Here is a 21,885-nt window from a genome sequence, read left to right as displayed (position 1 = left end):
AGATGCAGGACCAGGAAACCGCTTCTGCTCCCTCCTCCATGTGTGTGTGCATGTGTGTGCACATGAGTATGTGTGAGTGCATGTGTGTGCTCGTGGGGCTGAGCATGCCACGGGCCTGTGGCTCACCAAGCAGAGTCTCCCCAGCAAGAGCCCAGCATCCACATGGCCAGAGTGGAGAAACTTCCCCTGGGAAGGCGGCAGCAGGGCAGGCTGGAGGCCCCGGCCTCCTAAAGCCAAGAAGTGGCAGGTGTCACCATTTGATTTCTTTCTAAAATGTCGAGCCCTTCTTGGCAGAAGATAACTGTGTCATTCCCCTTCATCTTTATCACTGGCACTTGGCCATCCAGAGGATTAAGCTGCTGATGGGGAGGAAGTGGGGGGCAGGGAGGAGGCAGCAAGCCTTCCTTCTCTCTGCTTTCGAGCAGCCTAACTCCTTCCTTGGCCTTCAGAGAAGGAGCCTTGTCTGGTCTTCACTTCATGGGAGGTCACTGGCTCCAATAGGCCTTCCCGGAGCTGTAAGGCAGGCTGGGCCTGGGGGAAGTACAACTTGCTCCTCTCAGCATCTTCAAACCAAACTGAACTCCTGCTTCCCCACGGGAGTCCAGAAAGTTTAGGAGGGAGACCCCTGTTCCCCAAACTTTCTGGGCACAGCAGAAGTGTGGTGCTGTCAACAGATATTTATTAAGATTCTAACATGTGCCAAGCTCTGTGACTGTGACAAGAGTCAACACAGACAAAAACACTGCCCTCAAGGGTTAAGACAAGGCAAGCAATCTCAATGACCTATGATATAATCATGGGGATGCCCGTAATCTAGCCAGGAGGTTCGGAAAAGCCTCCCAGGTTAGAGATGTAAGAGAAGTTTTTCTGGTAGAGTGACAAGTGAGTTCCAGGCAGGGGGAACAGCATTTGCAAACGTCTGAGGTAAGAAAGTATAAGGCATTTGTGGGTCAGATAACAGTTTAAGTCTGGCTGCGGGAGTTGGGGCAAGGGAATCTAGTAAGAGATGAGCTGGTGGAGGAAGACCAGAGCAGGAGAAGGTGATCACAACAGGCCTTGTAAAACGAAGGTAAAAGCTTGGACTTCATCTCATAAGCAATAGGGAGCCACTGAAAGTTTTTAACTGGAGGAGGGGGTGTGGTGACCCATTTTGTTTTTTTATAAAGATCACTCAAGGCGGAGCTCAGGGTTTGTGACTCTTGATTTTAATTTCAGAATCAAGCATGGGCATTGACATGTACCCTGAGTCACTGTCACCTCCCTGCCACGATTTCCTGGGGATGCTTCTACACAGAGTCCTACGACCTGCCCCAAAGACCACACGAGCTGGGAATCAAGGCCCGGGATTCACATGCCTGGCATCACTCTCTGACCCTGAGTCTTGCCCATCTGAGAAACAGAGAGAAGACAAACTCTACCTGCCTCCTCAAGTTGTGCAGATTAAACGAGGTGGGGTCTCAGCACAGGGCTTAGTGCTAGGAAAGCAGTTCTTAAATGATGGATACTGACATGATGCTTTTCACCAGTGTAGAGCCCCTGTAAGCACTGGGACAGACATGGGCACCCAAGGGCCACAGGTCCCGTCTCGCACTTATGAATAGATTTGATCTGTTTGCTCAGCATTTATCATTTTGAATCTCTTTCCTACATTTAATTTTGAAAGAACGTTCATAAAACCCAAGCTTCTGGCTTCTTTTGAAAACCCCAACCATCTGCTTAAACCCACTGCTGTGCTGCCCCATGAGCACCCCTGAAGGCGTGAGCCATGTCTTCTCCCCCAGCTCCAACTGTCAGACCAGCTGGGGGCTGACCCCAAAGTAGGGAGCTTCCTAGAGCTCAGAGCTGAAGATGCTAAATCTGGGTGGGGGGCAGGTGGGGAACGGAAGAGCTGCTTGGCACAGCCCACCCTCTGGTACAAATGTCCCCTCCTCCTTGTTCCTAGCAGCGCCCCCCCCCCCCAACCACCTTCTCTTGGTAACATCCCTTCCAAGTCATCCCTTCCTTTCTCTAATATCTAGAAAGCTTTGCCCTTAAAAAATCCCAGCTCCATGCTATGGCCCTCAAGGCCGTGTGTGATCTGGTCTCTGCCACCCTCTCCTAACTTTACGTTCCGCCTACCCACCTCTAGATACAGGAAGCTAAGACTGGGGGGACCCAGGAAACTAAGAAGTTGGAAGCAAGCTGCCCCATTTTGCAGATGGGGAAAGCTGATGCACAATGAGGCCCTCACTGGAAACAAAATGGTGGAGGAATCAGCCAAGGGTCCTACTCCTCTCACAGGGAGGGGCCAGCTATCTCCAACTAGAATCCCCTTGACAGGGGTCTCTATCCTTATTAGGACATTTGGGAGGGTGTGTCCTCTCCAGCCCACCACCCAATATGCTCAGTGGGGCTGTTCCCATTTTTTCAGACACCAAGCCCAATTCCAGAAAGGGAAGAGTAACTCTCCCGACTCAGGACCCCTGCATAGAGGGGACTCCTAAGTTTATGAGCCACCTCTCCAGCTGGCCAGCCATTATCTGCAAGGCTGCAGTAAAACATCCCCTTGGGCCTCAGTCTCTCAGCTACCCTCCACCTTCTCTGGTACCTGCTGTTTGAGAATTGCTCCATCTCTGTCTCTATGTTCCTCTATGTTCTCCTTCAGTCCCCAGCCGGGAAAATGAGGGGAGAAAACCTCCCAAGATCCCCAATTTAAAATAAAGTCAGATCTTTTTCTCTCCCCTTCCTCACTACCTAATAACCACACTTGTGTGAAGTTGATGCTCTACATAACGAAAAGAGAGGCCTCCTTAGAGAGGGTACAATCAGACAATTTTTAAGATCATGGAGCATTAGACCATTCCCAACTGGGTTTACTAATCAAACAGCCAAATCCTTCATAACCAGCCAATCCCTACAGGGCAATTAAATCCTTCCCCTTTAAAACACTTGCCACACTGTCTGGGGACAGAAAGAAAAATTTGCAAAATTCATTTGATAAATTAGCCAGGGAAAAGAAAGGAGTGAATCAAGCTTTGTTCTTTTCATTTTTTTTAATTATGGAACTCACAATGCCTGAATAATGTTTAATAAGAACTATGAAAATTCCTAACAGTATTACAACACAACACAAAAGAATTAACCTGGTTACCGTGAAAAATTGCATATTTAATTAAGAACAGAGAGTTCAAAACTATCCAGAGATTTCAAAAGTGCTGTTGCCTGAGGGGCCAAATTACATGCTTCCAGGGCTGCTAACGGAGTTAGCGCGCTCAGTCATTACCCAGGCGTTCCCATTAAGTGACTCTGGGCAGATGACATCAAATTCATTTCAAAAGCACCAGGAACTGAAGCATTCACTTGGGTAGTTTAAGGGAAAGCAACTATCCTGCTGGTACAAATCAGACCCCTTGTTGATAAAGGCAATAATTAAAGAATAATGTTAATTAGCTGCTTTTATTTGAAGAAAAGTACGGTAGTTGGAGCGTTTCCAGGCTGTTGAGGTGGGAGTCGCTCTTTCTGGAATGGGAGGCTGCTAGTTGGAGTGGGGAGCCTGGGGGCCCACAGGAAGAGAGGGTGATGGTGGAGGCTGGGGCAGGGGGCAAGACAGAGCCAGTTAAAGAGGGCACTGGCCTGACCTGCCTGTGGCCTGGGTCCCCATGTTGGAATCAGCCTTGTCGACCCAAGGTCTTCAAGGGGACAGCTTGGAAAGTGAGAAAAGATGGCACAGCCACCAGGAGGTCCACATCCATCATGGTGGACTCTGGCCAACCCAGATCTCACTGTTAAGCTCTTCCTATCATGCCCACTCCCCTCACACTGCCATTTTTGTCACACCTACTCCCTCACACAACCTCTTGTCACACCTATTCCCTATATGGCCAATTCCTGTCACACCCACTTTCCTTATACAACCTCCTATCTCTTCACGGTCTGTGACACTTGGCTCTGAATCACCATGACCATTTTTACCGCAGCAGATAGTTTTTCTCAAAGATGGCCACCACAATATCTCTCATCACACACACTCTTCTTGCACTATGACCTTGACCTTGGTTCCATTGAGTGCTGGGGTCTACAGCCTCTCCTTTTGAACCTGGGTGGTCCTTTGTAATTGCCCTGACCAGCAGAAAAGACAGAAGTGATGCTATGCGACTTCCAAGGCTAGATCATGAAAATACTTTTACTCCCTCCTTGCTCTCTCAGGACACTCACCCTTAGAACCCAACCATCTTATTATAAGGAAACCCAAAGTATCCTACATGGACAGACCACATGGAGAGGCCACATGTTGGGGTTCTGGCTGATAGTTGAAAGTCCCAGCTGACAGCCAGTATCAACCACTAAATGTGTGACTTGTTAGCCCCAAACTCTGAGTATCTTCTCAGCTGAGGCCCTGGACATTATGGAGTGCAGACAGCCAGCTGGGCTCCATCTTAATTCCTGACACCCAGATTCTGTGAGTAGAAACAGTTGTTTACCCCCTTATATTCTGGAGTGGTTTGTCTGACAGCAATAAATGACTGATACATTAACGTAGACACAAACAGACATACATTTTAAGAACCATCTTCATCCTCAATACCTATCTCCCTTTCCTCACAGACTCATCGAAGAGGCCCAGCATAAGCAGCAGGTCAATGGATATGACCACCTACGACAAGAACTTCAAAAGGAAACCATCATTAGCTCTGCCTTCTGCCTCTTTAAGCGGCTCCCAACAGTCCCTGAGTTCTCCGAGCACATGCTGTGTGGGCCAGGAAGGACATGGCGAACAGCAGTGTGGAGGGGAGAGAACGGAGGAAGCCCCACACTATGGAGGACAAATGGAGACCCCCATGCAGCTAGTGGTCTGCCCAGGACCCATGGCTGATTCACTGCAGAGACAAGCTCAAGCTCAGATCCACCTAACTCCCAGTGATGTGGTCTGACTCTCATTAGCAAGATACTTAATTAGGGCAGCTCATCAATACATCCCAGAGAAACAAATCACGTTCTGGTCCAAGCCCACTCACCGTTGGCTGCTAGACCAGCCCCTACCCACTAAAGGGGCCATCCCAGGCAGGCATGAGGAAACATGCACTGATGGGGCAGCTGGGGCATTTAGACAGCTCTGGGGGTTGGGAGGCCAGAGGAGCTGCCCTCCCCAGAGTGCCTCACCATGGCAGCCAAGTGGGGAGCCGGAGCTGGGCCTGGGTTTCTTACCTCCCCCTCTAGGGAGGCAGAAGGCCTCAGAAGACCTCATCTGACACAAAATGCCAAGATGCTCTGCGATCCTCAGAAATAATTTCTTCCGGAGATGAATTTCACAAAGTAGGCCGCGGGCCGTGGGACCAACCCCCTTGCTCACAGAGACTGAGGAGGATGCCCTCTGAGGGATGGCACTGGCTAGGGAGGCTTCCAGGCTGCTGGCCCAAGAGGCCCAGCATCCAGCTACCCCCAGAAGGGAAGAACAGGAAATAGACCTGGCTCCTCCCAGAATCCCTGCCATAGTCACTGGCTCTGGCCTTGCCCCTTGACCCTGCCATCCCAGCTGCTTGTCAGTGCCCACTCCCAGGAATTCTGGCCCAGGCTCCTACACCTGCCAGCCAGCACTGCCCATGAGCAAGATACTATCACATAAGGAGACAAACCCGCATACAGTCAACTATGTGTAGTATCTGCTCTGGGTACTCACAGAAATAACAAGAGGCAGGAAGGCCTATGAAGTCAGGCTCTGGAGTCAGCCTGACTCTGCTGAGTGATCACGGGCCAGTCACTTAATCTCTCTATGCCTTAGCATCCTCCTCTGCAAAATGGAGACATTAATAGCATCTACATCATAGGGTTGTTATGGGAATTAAGTCATTTAAATAAGGAAGCACTAAGAGTTGTGCCTGGCACATAGCCACCCTTAATAAGTGGCCGTTAAATTAAAAATAAATAAAATAGGAGCACCTAGGTGGCTCAGTTTGTTAAGCATCCAACTTTGGCTCAGGTCATGATCTTATGGTTCATGGGTTTGAGCCCCACATTGGGCTCTGTGTTGGTGGTACAGAGCCTGGATGGGACTCTCTCTCTCTCAAAATAAATAATAAACCTAAAGTAAGTAAATATATATTAATAATTTAAAAAACCCTCAGAGCTCCTCTCATCCCTGAATGGTCATATAAATTCTGCCAATTTTCTGGAATGGCTACACTGAGTCCCAAAAAGCAGAATCACCTCAACACCAGTCATGAAGATGGCACAGCTGGTCTCTACATGCCTCTGGGGGCTACATATAGAACATCAATGGGACAACTGGGCTCAGCTCACCCTCACTCTCACCACCATTACCCAGTTCAACTAATTGTTGCTCTGCATGAAATGCAAGCTCAGGAATGCCAGCTCTTCCACTGAACAGAGCCAGGAATCTGAGGTCTTAAAATGTGACCTCTGATTAGGGCGCCAGGCATTCAATGTTCACCAAGTACCACACCAGTTCCTGCAGCTGTGATGTAGAGTAATGCACTCACCATCTGATAGAGCGGACCAACAAGGAACCAAGGAATCACCTGGCAGTCTGGAAAGGACCAGGCCAGCGATGTCCAGGCCAAGGATGGTGTCCCATCCACAGGAGTCAGGGACAGCACAGGGGAACGGTGTTCCAGGCAGAGGGCATAGGAAATGCAAAGGCTGGAAAGTATAGCTATGGCGGTTTGGGACAGGAAGGATGAAAAGGGTGTGGGGAGCAAGACAGAGAACCATGAAAGAAGCTAGGAGATTCCTTGAAGCCAGAAACCCCTGGGGCAAAATCCCATCACTGCTGGGGAAATGCGAGTGTCTAGCAGAAGCCTCTGAACTTCTCTGAGTACCTGTGGGCGAGCAGGTTGTTCTTACTGGGGCAGGTGTGCAGCCCTGGGACGGCCCCAGAGAAGTGATTTGAAAGGGGATCCTAGAGAGAGTGCCTTAGTCATTTGCCTCCATGTGATGGCCTCAAACCATCTCTCCCACTACCAAGGTGAAAGGTAACAGGGAGCAAGCATGACATCAGAACATTTATGGAGAGCCTGGTCCTGAGCCCTTCACATGGATTGATTATCCCATTTCCTGCATGCTCTCACCCCATGAGATGACTGTTATTGCTACCTCCATTTCAGAGATAAACAAACTAAGACATGAAAAGGGGCAATCCCCTGGCTACGTCACACAGTGCTGAGAGGGGAGCCAATTTGTTAGGTGGGGGCCCCACTCCGCCCCTGCAAGAAGCTGCCCGATTGCGGTTTTCCCTCTAAGGGATCATGCTGGGGCTGGGAGAGACATGGCAGGTGCAGCAGCCAGTTCTAAGGAGGCAGCGCCCACCAGCTGGCCCTGCATCACCCGGAGTAACCCCACTGCAGCAGGATCGATACTTGGGGGGCCGTGCTTCGCTTGGGGGAAGTCATTAAATACTACATCATACTAGTCAAAAAATAATTGCATGGCAAAGAGGATCTGAAAGGAGATTTTGCCTGGGAACATGAGCACACAAATGTACACACATACACAGTAAGGTGCACTCATGGACAAAGACACATACTGACACACTCATAAGTGCACACACACAGACACCTACATGCAGATACAGACAAACAAAGGAACTCAGAAGAACATTAAGACACACACTGAGATACACACATATCCAGAACTATGCTAAGAAACACACACACAGACACAGACACACATAAATATGCAAGACCCACAGACATACTCAGGATACATCCTTATGCATACATAAGGATGCAGCTGTACACACGTAAATACATAAATACAGTTGCACTACATTCACATCCATCTCTGTTCATTTTACTGATACTTTCTGCGAGCCTACTATGTGCTCACCCCTCTGCTGCCAGGTTCTGGAGACTAGCTGCTCTGTACCCTCATGGAGCTTAGGGTTCACAGAAGGAGGCAGGCAGAACTAATAATCCACAGAGCTATGTCTGATATCTGCCATGGTTAAGTACAGTAGAGAGTTAGTTAGTCCACCATCTCAGAGGGGAAGCAGGGAAGCTGCCCCAGGGAAATGACACTGAGCAAGCTCCCAAGGTAGAAGACGAGTTAATGGAGTAGGGGCTGGGGGGAAAGACAGACAGACATATGGGAAGTGTCCCAAACAGAGGGGAGCAGATCATGTACAGGGGGTTGTGGTGCAGAGGAAAATGAAGGAAGACATGTCTAGAATATGAAAAGCACAGGGAATGTGGCTCAAGGTCAAGGTCAAGAAGAGAGGACACACTATATAAATTTTTAAAAATATTTTTCAATGTTTATTTTTATTTATTTACTTATTTTGATAGAGAGAGAGAGAGAGTATGCAAGCAGGGGAGGGGTAGAGAGAGAGGGAAGAGAGAGAATCCTAAGCAGGCTCTGCACTGCGGGGCTTGAACTCACGAACTGTGAGATCATGATCTGAGCTGAAATCAAGAGTCAGATGCTTAACTGACTAAGCCACCCAGGCACCCCAAACCAAGTATACATTTGAAGCTGATTCTGTAAGTTAAGATGTATATGGTAAACCCTAAAGCAACTGCTAAAAAAAAAAATCTCAAAAGAATAGTTAAAAGTTTAAAATTCATTAATGAAATTAGAGATGCTACCTGAAAAAATATTCAATATTAACTCAACATAAGAAAAGGTAAAAAGGAGGACTAGAGGAACAAAAAAGACACTTAAAAAACAAAAAGCAAAATGGTAGACATAAATCTAACTCTATCATAATAATATTAAATGTGAGTGGATTAAAAATCCAATCAAAAAACAGATTTTTCAGACTGGATAAAAAAATCCAATTATGTGCTGCCTACAGGAGACACACTTTAAATTTAGAGACACAAACAGATTGAAAATAAAACAGCAATCATAAGAAAGTAGGAGGGGCTATACAGACATCAGACAACATAGACCTTAAAACAACAACAAAAGAAAATGTGACTAGAGATAAAAAGAGATTTATAATGAAAGAAAGGAGTCAATTCATCAGGAAAATATAATAATTAAAAACATACATGCAACTAATTATAGTACCAAATTGATGGAAATGAAGGGGAAAACAGATAATTCAACAATCATAGAAACGTCAGTATCTCCCTTTCAACAGTAGATAGAACTAGACAGAAGCAACAAGAAAAGACTTGTAATTCTTTAAACCAAGAATGGCGGGCAAGGTCAGCAGTGCTGAGCCTGGAAGGTCACATTGGGACCTTTTCCCCAAAGGCGACGGGGAGCCACTGTAAATGACTCTTAACAGGTTTTTAATAATTTCACTAGCTGTCGTACGCCAAAAAAGAGTGGGAGAGTCCAGAGTCAGTAAAGGGAAGCAAACTGGAGACCAAAGTCCAGGGGAGAAGTGTTTGGGGCATAATGGGTTGCTGGGTGGCTAAGTGGATGAGTGGATAGATGGGCAGGTGGGTTGATGTGGACAGATGGATGGATGGATGAAGTGAGTAGGAAGAGAAAGCAGAGAGCTGGATGAACTGCTGAGTGGGTGGATATAAATGGGTAAGTGAGTGACCTTATGAATGAAGAGATGAAAGAATGCTGGATGGATGGTAGGCAGGTAATCACCCAGTCCCTGCTAGGCTTCCAGTACGTGGGTGCTCACAGACTAGAGAAAACTGGAGTGAAAAAAAGGCTTCTTTATTCTGTACTCTAGACTACATCCTCGATAGCCCTCCAGGTAGACATCCAACCTCTCTTCTACCCAACAGCATCTCCTCATGCGAAGCCTAAGACATGGGTGGACACAGCACCCTCATGTGGTTTGGGTCACCTCACCTGTTCATGGTCCTTCCTAATGAGCAACACTTGGGAACATGCTAAAAACCAGTTCCACAAGGCCAGTGTGCAAAAAGCCCTTCTCAGACCATAACTAGAGTCCTGTCCCCCTTTGCACCAACTCTGTTTCTGAAGAGGGGGACACAACACACCTTGCCCGCTGCATACCTGCCACTTTAGAGGCCTCCAAAACCCACACCAGCTGGCTGCTTGCACAGGGGAAGCAGCACCTACCACCTTTCTAGGAAGCATCAGGCATGTCCCCATATAACCCTCTCCCACCCCCCACCAATGAATGGTGCTAGTCCTCAAAACACTTGTGTGCCCCAAGCCTTTCCATCACTAAGATCCTCTCTGGGCAGAGAGAACATGTCAGTTGTCACGAACATTCTCGTTTACCTATTTTCCAAATATCCCCTCCCTTCCCTCAGTGATCTCTATCAAGCTGAACCCAGCAGGAACCAAACATACACTAGACCCTGTTTCTCCACTGTTTCAAACCCTCAACATCTTCCAGCCTCCCCGAGAACAGAATCCAACTGAATCTAACCACCTACCATTATCCACAAGGCTGTCCTTCCTGTTCTGAACTCATCCCCTCCTAAATCCTCCCTTCTTTGCCCATCTTGTCCCAGCCACACTAGCCTTCCTTCAGTTCCTAGATGTGCTAAGCAGATTCCTACCTCAGGACCTTTGCATAGGATGTTCTGTAGCTATGAAGTTTCTTTTGAATTTTGCCTGACTGTCTCCTCATCATTCAGGTTTCAGCCTAAATGTCACCTACTCAGTGTGGCCCTCTGTGACCACCTGAAATAAACAGGTGCCTCCTCCATTTTGATTTCAGCATCCAATGAGTTCTTTTCTCTGTTCTGTCTCTGTAATGACACATGCATTTGTTCAGCCTATCCCTCTATACCCAGCACCTGGCACTGTGCCGGGCCCATAGCACATGCTCACTAAATATTTGCTGTTTGCTGACATATAATGTCAGGTTCAGAGCAAAGACTGGCCAGACTGGATTCCAGTCCTGTGTGATCTTCAACAAGTGACTGGACTTCCCTGGGCCTCAGTTTCCTCATCTGCAAAATCGGGTAACAACTCTAAGAGGCTGTTGTGAGAAGGAAATGACAGAGTGGGGCACTGACAAGCTGGGGAGTTGGACTCTCAGTCTGCACTGAGTGGGAGACAGAAAAGTGAGGAGACATCTGTCTCCTAGGGGCCATTCCAGACCGAGCCATGCCTTGAGTCTTTGCTTCCAGAAACCATAGTGAGAGGGGAAAGTTCCACCGTGAAAGGAGCCAAATACAAAATGTAGAGTGTGGCTGATATGGCCATGGAAATGGGGGCTGGACTTAGTTGTTAAAAGAAAAAAAAAAAAAAAAACCTAAAAAACTTTTTTAATAAAGCCTACAAGTCTATACCCTTCCTTCTTTATCAACGACACAATTTATTGACCGGGGAGGCCATATTGACTAAATAAATCTTGATAATGACCAAGGCAGCAATCAATACCTGCTTATTATCAGTCCAGGCTGAGAATTCCATCTTGCGGAACGCAGGCCCGACGACAGGGCGCGCCACGCGGCTCTGCGCTCCAGCAGGCGGGCTGGGGATGGATGGCCAAGCAGCACTCATTTTCCAGGCCAGAAGAAGGGAATCTTTCTTGTGTTATTAATAAATCCCCACCCCCAACCCCACCCATGCCTCTCAGGCTTACGGGTCTGGATTCGTTTCTATGAGTTGACAGTGGTGAGGTGTTTTAAGAGATTTAAAAAAATAAAGGAAAAAATACAAGTGTAGTGACTACAGATGGGGAACCCAGGGTGGAGAGGAGGGAAGGGGGGAATGGGCTCTGGAAGAGGCACCTCTAGTCAAGAATGGGTTAAGAACAGGGACGTCAGAGACCAAAAGACCTGGGTCCTGGGCTTGAGTTCAGACCCTCTCTTTACTGCCAATGTAGCCTTGGACTTAACCTTCTGTGCCTCAGTCTGCTCAGCTGTAAAATGGGACAGTAGCAGATTTCCCTTCCTGGATTGTTGTGAAAATTAAATGAGATACTATTTGGTAAGGGCTCTGAATACTGTATAGCATGCAATAAAGATATTTGTTAAAGAACTGCCAGGCCTTCCTTCCGACCCTCCAAAACCTGCAAAAGCCGGTCTGGCCTTGCTAAGGCCACAGCCAAGTGGCATTTGGAGGGGCCTGACCTCCTACCCATGCCTTCTCTGCACGGAGCTAGTCCACCTGGCTACTGGCCAGTGAGGCTCAGGAGGTGAATAACAAACAACAATGATGAAAACAATAATAATAAAGGTAATAATAGCTGTTTTTTGGGAATGACCATGTTCCAAGCCCTGTGCTAAGGGTTTTCATGTTTCACTTCATCAAAACCTCACAATGTCTCTATGACATAAAAGCTGTATTTAATTTCCATTTTACACAAGAGCAAACTGAGGTTTAGAAAAGTCTAGTGGCGTTGTCCAGGACCTCTCAGTTAGGAAACAGTAAGGCTAGGATCCACCGTGAGGTCTGACTGCTCCACGCCTGTGCTCAAATCATTTCAGGTGTTGCTCTCACGGCACCTGAAATTCAACAGGAAATGCCCTCACATCATAATTATTGTTGTTGTTGTCATTGTTACTAAGGAGAATGACTGATAATGGTCACCAGAAAGGCTTACAGCGTGCCCAGCCCTAGGCTAAGTGTCTGTACTGTGTCTCTCTTTACTTCTCAGGTCCTTAAAGAAAAGCACTTCTATCTCCAAACAATGATAAAATAGAAGCTTTATGAGGGTAGGGACTTGGTTTGTTTGGTTCACTGCTGCGCCCCCAACACCTCAGGCTGCCCCTGACATAGCAGGTGCTGAGTCATGTTCATGACGTGAATGAAAAAATTACCTGTCTCGACATCCCAGGGAAGCTCTAGTTTAGAAAAACTGAGGCCTAGACAGGGTCCTTTGGGGTCCTCCACAGAGGAAAGGAGACTTGGCCTTATCTTATTATAAAGTGGGGGTCTTGGGAGATGCTGAGAAGGGAACCCCTTCAACTCTGGGGTCACTGTCCAGAGACCTTGGTCACTTTCTGAAGCCTCCTGGGCTGATCAGGTAGGCCTGTGAACCAGGCTTTGGGAGAAGATGTCTTCTGGGTCCAAAAACGTTAACTGGCTGTCTTGTGTCCCCATAACAGCTGTCCCACAGGCTATAGGGACCTGCTCTGAGCTGTCTGTGACTGAGGCCACCAAACCACTGCTAATGGTCCACAGCCTGCCGGCAATTAATTAATGGATTTATTAATTAGGATGGGAGCCGCCTCCCAGGCTGGAATTGGGGTCACCAGTTTCTAAAGTGAGACTGACGGAGCTAAAGATAAACCCTCGTTCACTGCAGGCCTGAGGCCTGTGCTCAATTCCCAGGCGAAGAGCGGGCGACTTTCAAGAGCCAGTGATGGGTGAAGCAGCTGGGGTTCTAGGAAAAGCTGGGTCCCCCAGGGCCACTCCCCAAGGTGGAGTCAAGGCAGCTGCCCCACATCACCCTTCCTGTGGCATTCACCCACTCAATTATTCAAATATTGACTGAGAACTCACTATTCCCTGCCCTCCCCAGGGCGGGGGAGGGAATAGTAAACAAATAATAAATAAACACATATTATCATATTAGATAAAGCAGATGGGGTTAAGGAGATGCGGGGAGGCTATTTTGGAAACGGAGGATAGGGAGGGGCTCTCTGAAGACGTGATATTTAAGCAGAGGGCTGGATGAAAGAGACAGGACTATGGAGATATCTCGGGAAAGCGTTTCCCACATGGAGGGAACAACAAGTGCAAAGGCTCTGAGGTTGGAACGTGCCTGGCATGTTCACAGAGCAGTGAAGAGGTCAGAGGGGCTTGAATAAACAGGGGAGGAGCAGTAGAAGAGAGGGAGAGATGATGGCAGGATGACAAAGGGAAGAATGGGCCTAACCATGCATGGCCTTTGGACCAAGAAAGAACAAGCAGCCAGGAAGAGGCAATGCCGAGAGTGACAGCTCCCCGGGCTCCTGAGACACAGGACGCACCCCAACTGAGTATGGAGGAGAGCATGCACCGGGGAGATGTTCAAGCCTCACTTCATCGTTCCTATTGGAGACTGTGGTCCTCCAAGAAGGAGACATAAAGGCAGGATTTAAAGGTAAAGAGGAGCGTCTGGAAGGCTTAGTTGGTTAAGCGACTCCCATTTCGGCTCAGGTCACCATCTCACAGTTTGTGAGATCGAGCCCCACACAGAGCTCTGCACTGATGGGACAGGGCCTGCTTAGGATTATTTCTCCCTCTCCCTCTGCCCCTCCCCCACTCACATTCGCTCTTCTCTCACTCTCTCTCAAAAAAAAAAAAAAAACTTAAAAAAATAATAAAAAATAAGAGGTAAAGAGATTTATCAGGTCAGTGCTTATGCCTGCAGGAAGGAGCCAGAGGGAAGAAGACAGGGAAGGAAAGTTGGCTGACGGAACTGTCCTACATTGCTGAGGAGTCTGCAGCCAGCAGAGGAGTCCCGTGTGTCCCAGGAACAGGTCTGCTTTAGACCTGCACTCAGTCCCTGGCTGGGGCTGGACCTCCAAGAACAGCATCTGGGGCACCGGCAACCATACTCCCTACATCAGGGATTGCCAAGGTACATTCTCCTGCACCACTGGAAAGTACTATTTACTACACACATCTTACAGAGGGGAAAACCGAGTCTCAGAAAGGGAAAATAAGCTGCTCAAAGATACACCTAGGATGGAACAGAGCTGAGATATGAATCCTGGCTGCTCTGTGAATAATCACAAGACAGAAACAAGAGAAAAGGGTCAGGGGGAGGCATTTTGCAACAGATCAAGAATTGAGCCTGAGCCTCTGGAAAACAGTGTGGAGGTTCCTCAAAAAATTAACAATAGAACTCCCCTAGGACCCAGCAATAGCACTGCTGGGAATTTACCCGAGGGATACAGGAGTGCTGATGCACAGGGGCACACGTACCCCAATGTTCATAGCAGCACTCTCAACAATAGCCAAATCACAGAAAGATACTAAGTGTCCATCAACTGACGAATGGATCAAGAAGATGTGGTTTATCTATATGATGGAATACTACATGGCAATGAGAAACCATGAAATCTGGCCATGTGTAGCAACATGGATGGACTTTGAGGGTGTTATGCTGAGCAAAATAAGTCAGGCAGAGAAGGACAGATACCATATGTTTTCACATATAGGTGGATTAGGAGGAACTTAATGGAGGACATGAGGGAGGAGAAGAGGAAAAATAGTTGGGGAGAGGGAGGGAGGCAAACCATGAGAGACTCTTGAATACTGAGAACAAACTGAGGGCTGATGGGGGTGGGGGGAAGAGGAGAAGGGGGCTGATGGGCATGGAGGAGGGCACTTGTGGGGATGAGCACTGGGTGTTATATGGAAACCAACTTGACAATAAACTATGAAAGAAAAAAAAGAATTGAGCCTGAATATCTAGTTAAAAAAATAAAGCAAAACCCAGTGACTATTTACAAAGTGCCCACTGACATAGTGTCCACTCTGAGCCACCCGTGTGCTCAGCAACATCTTCTTATTTTATGTTCTGTCCTTACCCCCAGTTGAAAGATGACAAGAGTGAGGATGGGGGTGGGTCCGCCAGTCTACTCAGAGCCTGCAGTTCCTTGCACACAGTGTTCCTCCATCCACCTCAGGATCTTAGCACATGTTATTCCCTCTGCCGGGATGCTTTTCCCTGACCTCATCCTTGAGATCTCAGCTGAAGGGTCACTTTTTCCAGGGATAATCTCAGAATCTGAATCCAACCCCTGAATGTGACTACACACCCATGTGTCCGTGCATCCACCTTCCCCACTGTCTATGGGCTCAGTGAGAGCTGTCACTTTGCCTTCTTTGTTCATCATGACATCTCTAGTATATAATTATTGGTTATAATATTTATGCTATTTATTGTTAATTAGCATTATTTATATAATTATTAGTTATAATTATGAATTATGCCATGAATGGATGAATATACACTTGCAAAGTAAAGGACAACAGCAATTATCATTAATATTATACAGAATTTCTCAATGCTGGGTACAGATCTCAGCATTTCACATGCATTAACTCACTTAATCCTCACAATGATCCTTAAGGAAGAAATACTACTACTATCCCCATTTTATGTGTGAGAAAACCAAGGCTCAGAGAAGTGACTTACCCAAGGTTATACAGCTGGTAAATGACAGAGCTGAGACTTGAACCGAGGCCACATGGCTCAAGTCCACACTAAATGTCTGTGGGAGAAGGAAGGTGCCAGGCTTGATTCTGCAGCCCACACCACACCGCCTCAGATACCTCGACCCATGGGTTCTCATAACAAACAGACACCAGGCACCTCACATATGTACTCCCGGCAGAGTGGCCGCTGAGTGACCACCTGCTCGGGGAAATCTGCCCCCACTGGGCCACCCTGATGACCCCTGTGGTCTCCCTGCCCGCAGCACCCACGCTACAAACAGGTGGCTGAACAAGTCAATCGACCGTAATGGTTCCCGGGGAGCCATTCACCCCATCCAGTTTGAGCGACGGCGGCTCGAAGAGTCTTAAGCACTGCTCGGCTCCAGGCGTCTCGGGCAGACGACCAGCTCAGGCCAAAGAGGCCAAAGGATTGATTTTCTCTTTCTTTCTTTCTCTTTAATGACAAATGCGTATCCTGGAATTGCTGTTTCATTTGGCTGAACTGGAGGATGGCAGAGGCTGGGGTTGGGGGTGGGTAGTAAAGGAACTGGGAAGATGGAAGAGGCAGCCGCAGGCTCACTTTGGGGATAGCTGAGCTACTGAGAGGCAGAGAGCAGGCTCTGTGCTTTCCTAATCATGTATCTTTATGGAGCTGGTCAAGGGCCTTTCATTTTTTCTGGAGATGCAGTCTCTTCTGATATTAGACACTCAGAGAAAGGCAGGCAGTGGCCTTGACATCCACCTTCCTTGTGACTCGCCCCATGACCTCCACAGCTAGCCTGACCCACTGCAGACCTTCAGCCCAGGCCCTTTGCACTGGCTGTTCCCTCTGTTTGGCATGCCCTTCCCAGGTCTTCACTCCCTGCCCAGTGAGGCCAGAGCTCTTGATTTGTAAGGGACACTGGACATCTGGATTTCATAGGTAATATCACCTGTGTTTTAAATGCTGACAGCTTATACAAAAGTGTTTTTGAAATACTGCACTAATTTAAACAGACACATCTGTGAGCCAGACATAGCTCCCAGTCTGCAACCTCTGTGGTCACAGCTCCTAAAATATAAGCCATTACATACAATATTAGTAATGTATTAATATAGTGAGTCACCAGTAGAGTAAGAAAGAAAAGAAAACTTGCCCAGAAATCCCTGAAACGGCCTGCAAGGCCAGCAAGTTCTAGGAGCTGCTATTTGGTTCCACCCCACCTCATCCACCCCCACCCACCCCACCCCCCCATCTCACAACCTAAAACTACCACCAACTATAAGCAGCAAAGCACTTGTAGAACAGTGACTGTGTGCCTGGCACTGTGCTAAGCACTTTCATGTTCAAAGTGCTTTAATCTTCAAGAACAATCTGAAAGGCGGAGACTACCATTCATCCCATATCATTTATTTACTTTAAATAGACTTCATGCCCAGTACGGAGCCCAATGCAGGCCATGAACTCACGACCCTGAGATCACAACCTGAGCAGAGATCGAGAGTCAGATGCTTAACCAACTGAACCACCCAGGTACCCCAGTCCTATTTAAAAACCAGGACAGCACGGGGCAGAGAGGTCAAGAGACCCATCCAAAGTGACACAGCTAGCAGGTGATAATGCCAGGAATGGAAGTCAGGCAGGGGACCTTCACCGTCCGGCTCCTTGTACTTCCCTCTTGAGGTAAGGAGTAAAGAACAAGTTTCTGGAATTAACTTTGATCCACCTTAACACTCATAACTGAAAAGTGTAAAATTCAGCCATGCCATAGCCAGTAATAACAGCCATCCCATAAACCAGAAGACCAGGGTCAGCCAACTATGGCCCTCACGCCAAGTCTAGCCCTCTGCATACATTCTGTAAAGTTTCACTGGAATACAGCCATGCCTGTCCACGCTCACTGTCTATGACTATGTTCATGCTACAATGGCAGAATGAAGTACTTACAACAGAGACCACATGGCCCACAAAGCCTAAAGTATATTATTACCTGCCTTTGCCCAGAAAAAGTTTGCCACCTCTGCTGGATGGCAGACCTAGATGTTTCCTAGAGCGTCTAGAGATGCCACACCCTGAGAAGGTTATGAGGTCAAAACCCTCATGGAAATACTTCCTTTAGAGATACAGAAGCACATCTGCATATTAAAGGATCAAAGAGGTTGTAGAATCTTCTTCAGCCTTCTTTAGGCTGTGTAGTCTTGATATTTGGGCTGAGACTGAATGAAATGCAGGAGACAGGCACAGGAAGATGGGAGGATCGGGAGGAAAAGAGTACCAGAGAGAGGGAATTGTAAGTGCAAAGGCCCTGAGATAGGAACGTGCTCAGTGTGTTTGAGGGACAAAAAGAAGGCCGCTGGGACCGGAGCAGAGTGAGTAAGGGGAGGGAGGCTGGAGATGAAGCCAGAGAGATAACAGGGGCAGCAGATCGTGTGGAGCCTTGCAATCAGGGGAAAGGATTTAGGATTTTAATCTACGTATAATGGGAATTTCGTCCATGTCCTGCAAAACAGTACAAGTCATTTCTGTGAATGGCTCATCAAAGTTTAGAAAACAAGAACTCTGTCCTGGACCCAATTTCTTGTCTCAAAAACTGCTTAAAAGGTGGAAAGCCCCCCATCACCATCACACTGGGCCCCAAGGTCATTAGAAGACAATGCATTTAACTGTCATGCAAAGTATATCAGCTACTTTCACCTTTGACGACCTGGTACAGCAGACTAGATGGGCACAACTGACCTGTGGGATGGATTAAGAAACAGGAGACTTGGGATATTGGTGAGACTTGACTCATCTGGGAATGCCAGAGGCTACACAAATAAGAGCTCTTGGGGCCCTTCCCCTCTGCCAACTGCCTCCACTTTCCCTGACACTGGCAATATAAATCACTGTCACAAAATAAAGAGCACACCCCAGAGAGAAAAATCAAACAGGAGACTGGACCCTGAATTCCAAGATCGGGGCAAAGGCAAGCCTCACCTGAGTCCCCTTCCCACACTCAACCTCTGCCAGGTGTGGCCTCTGAATTAGGTAACTGGAAGCCACCAGAAGTTCAGCCTTTCAGGTACCAACAGAGAAAGCCAGTTTTTGGACAGCCATGTCCACCAAGATCCAGGACCCAATTTAGCGCCAGCTAAGGTGCTCATGTTTAAAATTCCATCTGCTGGAAGAAAGATTGCCACGACAAAATGTCAAGTTCAAAGACAGAATCCTGTTGTTAATGGGAGAGAGGAGGAGAAGGAGGAGGAAGAAGAGAAGAAAGAGAAGGGAAGGAGGGAGGGAGGAGAAAGAAAAGAAAACCACCATCACCACTAATAAAGTTATACCCTCTGGTCAAAGTAGCATCAAGATCATCTGAAATAACCCACTGAGATGCTTATTTGTTTTTTTAGGCTTGTCTGTGGTTCCTCCATTTTCTACAGTGAATCCAGGTTTTTTAAATAAAAAAGACCTTGAACAGCAAAGGTGGTCAGAGATGAGACATTGCTTGTTTTTCTTCTAGCAAAGAGAGAACCCATCTTTGGGAAGCAATTTCTGTCAAGTTGAGAAATCAGAATTTTGGGAAGCCCAGAAAAGACTGCTGGGTTCTTTAAATAAATTCTCTAACACCTGTTTCTAGCTCCTCTTGCAATAAAGGCCCACAGGGTGTGGGTTCCAACGAATGGGAGAGGCAGATGGAATGGGGTCACCGACTGGTTGGATTTGTATGGGTCTAGGGGGCTGTCCGATTGTTTGGTCTTACTCTCAGAACTACTATTAGAAATCCTCCCTGCGCCCCCCACCTCTCCTTGTCCTCCCCTCTCCAACCCACCCACAGCCCTTGCCTGATGCCAACCCATCTCATGGCCCCAGGCTACGGCAAGCCTGGTCTGCTCATGCTCCTCACCCCAGCAGCAATTCTATTACAGCGAAGTTTCCAAAGTTAGGATTCCGCCAACAGAGCTGATAGCTTATTTACTGCTGTCATCTATAGAAAGAGGAATTTTGACACATTGTTAAATGATAGCACATTTAGATAAGTCAAGCTGTCAGAGACTCTAATGGATGTCTAAACTCTCTGTGGCTGATATGTAAAATTTATGCACTTCAGAATATCATAAGGTTATAATATTTTAATCACATCCACACTCTTTACTAAACTTTGAGCTGGCAAAAACATTCCATTAAGCCCCATCTCCCACGTGCATCTTCCCAAAAGTTTCTCCAAACTCCTTAAAAAAAGTCCAGCCTCTTGCCTGCCCTGTCGATCTTCGTCCCTGAATGCCCAAACCCTAAGCAGAATTTACCTCCTCCTCCAATACTTGTACTATGTGGTCCCTCCAGCCAACCTCCTTCCTCCCAAGAAACACAGATGTGAATTTGGACTAGGCACCCTCATTTCAACTGGACACCCTTAACTCTTGGGTAGCTTGATTAGCACTATTAAAGGGAAAAAAATTAAAAGATAGCATGGGAGACTGGACCTGGAGCATCATAAAAAAAGTGGCAAAGTAAAGCAGAAAATCATAAAGGTATGAATCCAGTTACAACGATTATACACAGAAAAGCCATAAAAAAATACTGCATTAGTAATGTTCACCATAAAGCAATCTTATAACCAAATGAAATATGCCCAGCATTATCTTTGGGATAGAATTTTATTTCTTCTCGTTTCCTGGACTGCTAGCAGCAGAGAAAAAAAAGAGAAAGGAAAGGGGGAGGCAGTTTCAGGGGTCCTGGAATAGGGTACCACATGTCCGAACATCTTTACCATCAGCCACAAGTCCTCAAGACTCGCTAACTGACTTCCATCCTAGGGAAACGGCCCTGCTGTGCTCAGAGACAGCACTATAAGGAATAACTGAATTGCTTTCATATTTGAAAAATATATACTTCCTGAGGGCGGTATGCTGGGTCGGTACAAGGTCACCTTTCTTGCCAGGACTGGGGTGGCGTCAGCAGCATGGTCTGGCCTGGGAACACAGAACACCTTTGCTGCCTCGGCCACTTTTAACGCTCAGCAACCAGGCTTTGAGAAACCACTCAACCTGAAAAACCAAGAATTGAAGCCACACACCTCCTCACACTCACAGGCAGCTGGGCCGCATGATGAGTGGGCTCAAAGCTCTTGGCCTGCACAGGGCCTGGGGTGGGGGCCCACCTCTCCCACCCGGAGCTCAAAGCAAGCCAGCAGAAGTTTTCCTTTCTGGTTATCTTCCCTATAAGAGGAAAGTAGGAAGGGAAAAAAAATGAAAATAAAAGTGTGGCGTAGGAGTCATTAGCATTATGCACAAGAGATGATCCCAGGCGAAAGTGCTTAGGCTCTTAATCCGGTTCCAACAAAAATGCCATCAGTGAGAATATGGGGGGACGCTGCAGGCCTGTTGGGCTGGGGAGCCACTGAGCACTTCAGGATGAGGGTGGGGACCATGGCAGATGTGAGGGTCTCAATGTTTGCATGCAGCTCGGCTTGCCTCGTTTATTTCTCTGCTCTCTAGAAGTGTGCAGCCTTTCAAACTCCCTCAGGGACACCCCCCCACACTTAATATCCATGTAAATGAGCTTACCCCCTTCCCTGAGAGCCTTCTCCTTTTGTGCCAGACACACCAGCCATTTTCTTAATAAGCACCCCCACCCCCACTCCTGTGGCAGTGGGGGTGTTGGCCCCATTCTGCCTCCGCCTGAACCCGACTCTCTACCCTCCACCTTCATCGTTTCCAGTTCAAATTTGTTTTTCTACCTCGGCCACCTCAGCATCTTCTAACACCCTAACAAAGGGTTCCTGGATCAATGGGAGTCCAAATGGAATCAAGATTTGGGTGACCTCAACAGCTCCGCGTTAGACCCCAGAGCTGGAGAAGGAAGCAAGTGAGGTTCAACCCTCCTCCCCCAGCTCAGGAATCAGCCCCCTGGGAGCCGCACCCACCCCTCAGCACCCAGCC

At 47.6% G+C, this 21,885-nt stretch overlaps 1 protein-coding gene across 1 annotated transcript in view; it reads right to left on the bottom strand.

Annotated features, from left to right (window-relative positions):
* The window catches only part of CUX2 (cut like homeobox 2), a 260,307-nt gene that overhangs the window by 237,112 nt on the left and 1,310 nt on the right, over positions 1–21,885 (bottom strand). The gene's annotated exons all lie outside the window — the stretch shown is intronic.

The sequence above is a fragment of the Hyaena hyaena genome, unplaced genomic scaffold (genome assembly GCF_003009895.1).
Source record: "Hyaena hyaena isolate Hyena2069 unplaced genomic scaffold, ASM300989v1 scaffold_0, whole genome shotgun sequence".
Lineage (NCBI taxonomy): Eukaryota > Metazoa > Chordata > Mammalia > Carnivora > Hyaenidae > Hyaena > Hyaena hyaena.
The sequence above is the reverse complement of the archived record's forward strand: the minus strand, read 5'-3'. Positions and strand labels throughout refer to the sequence as shown.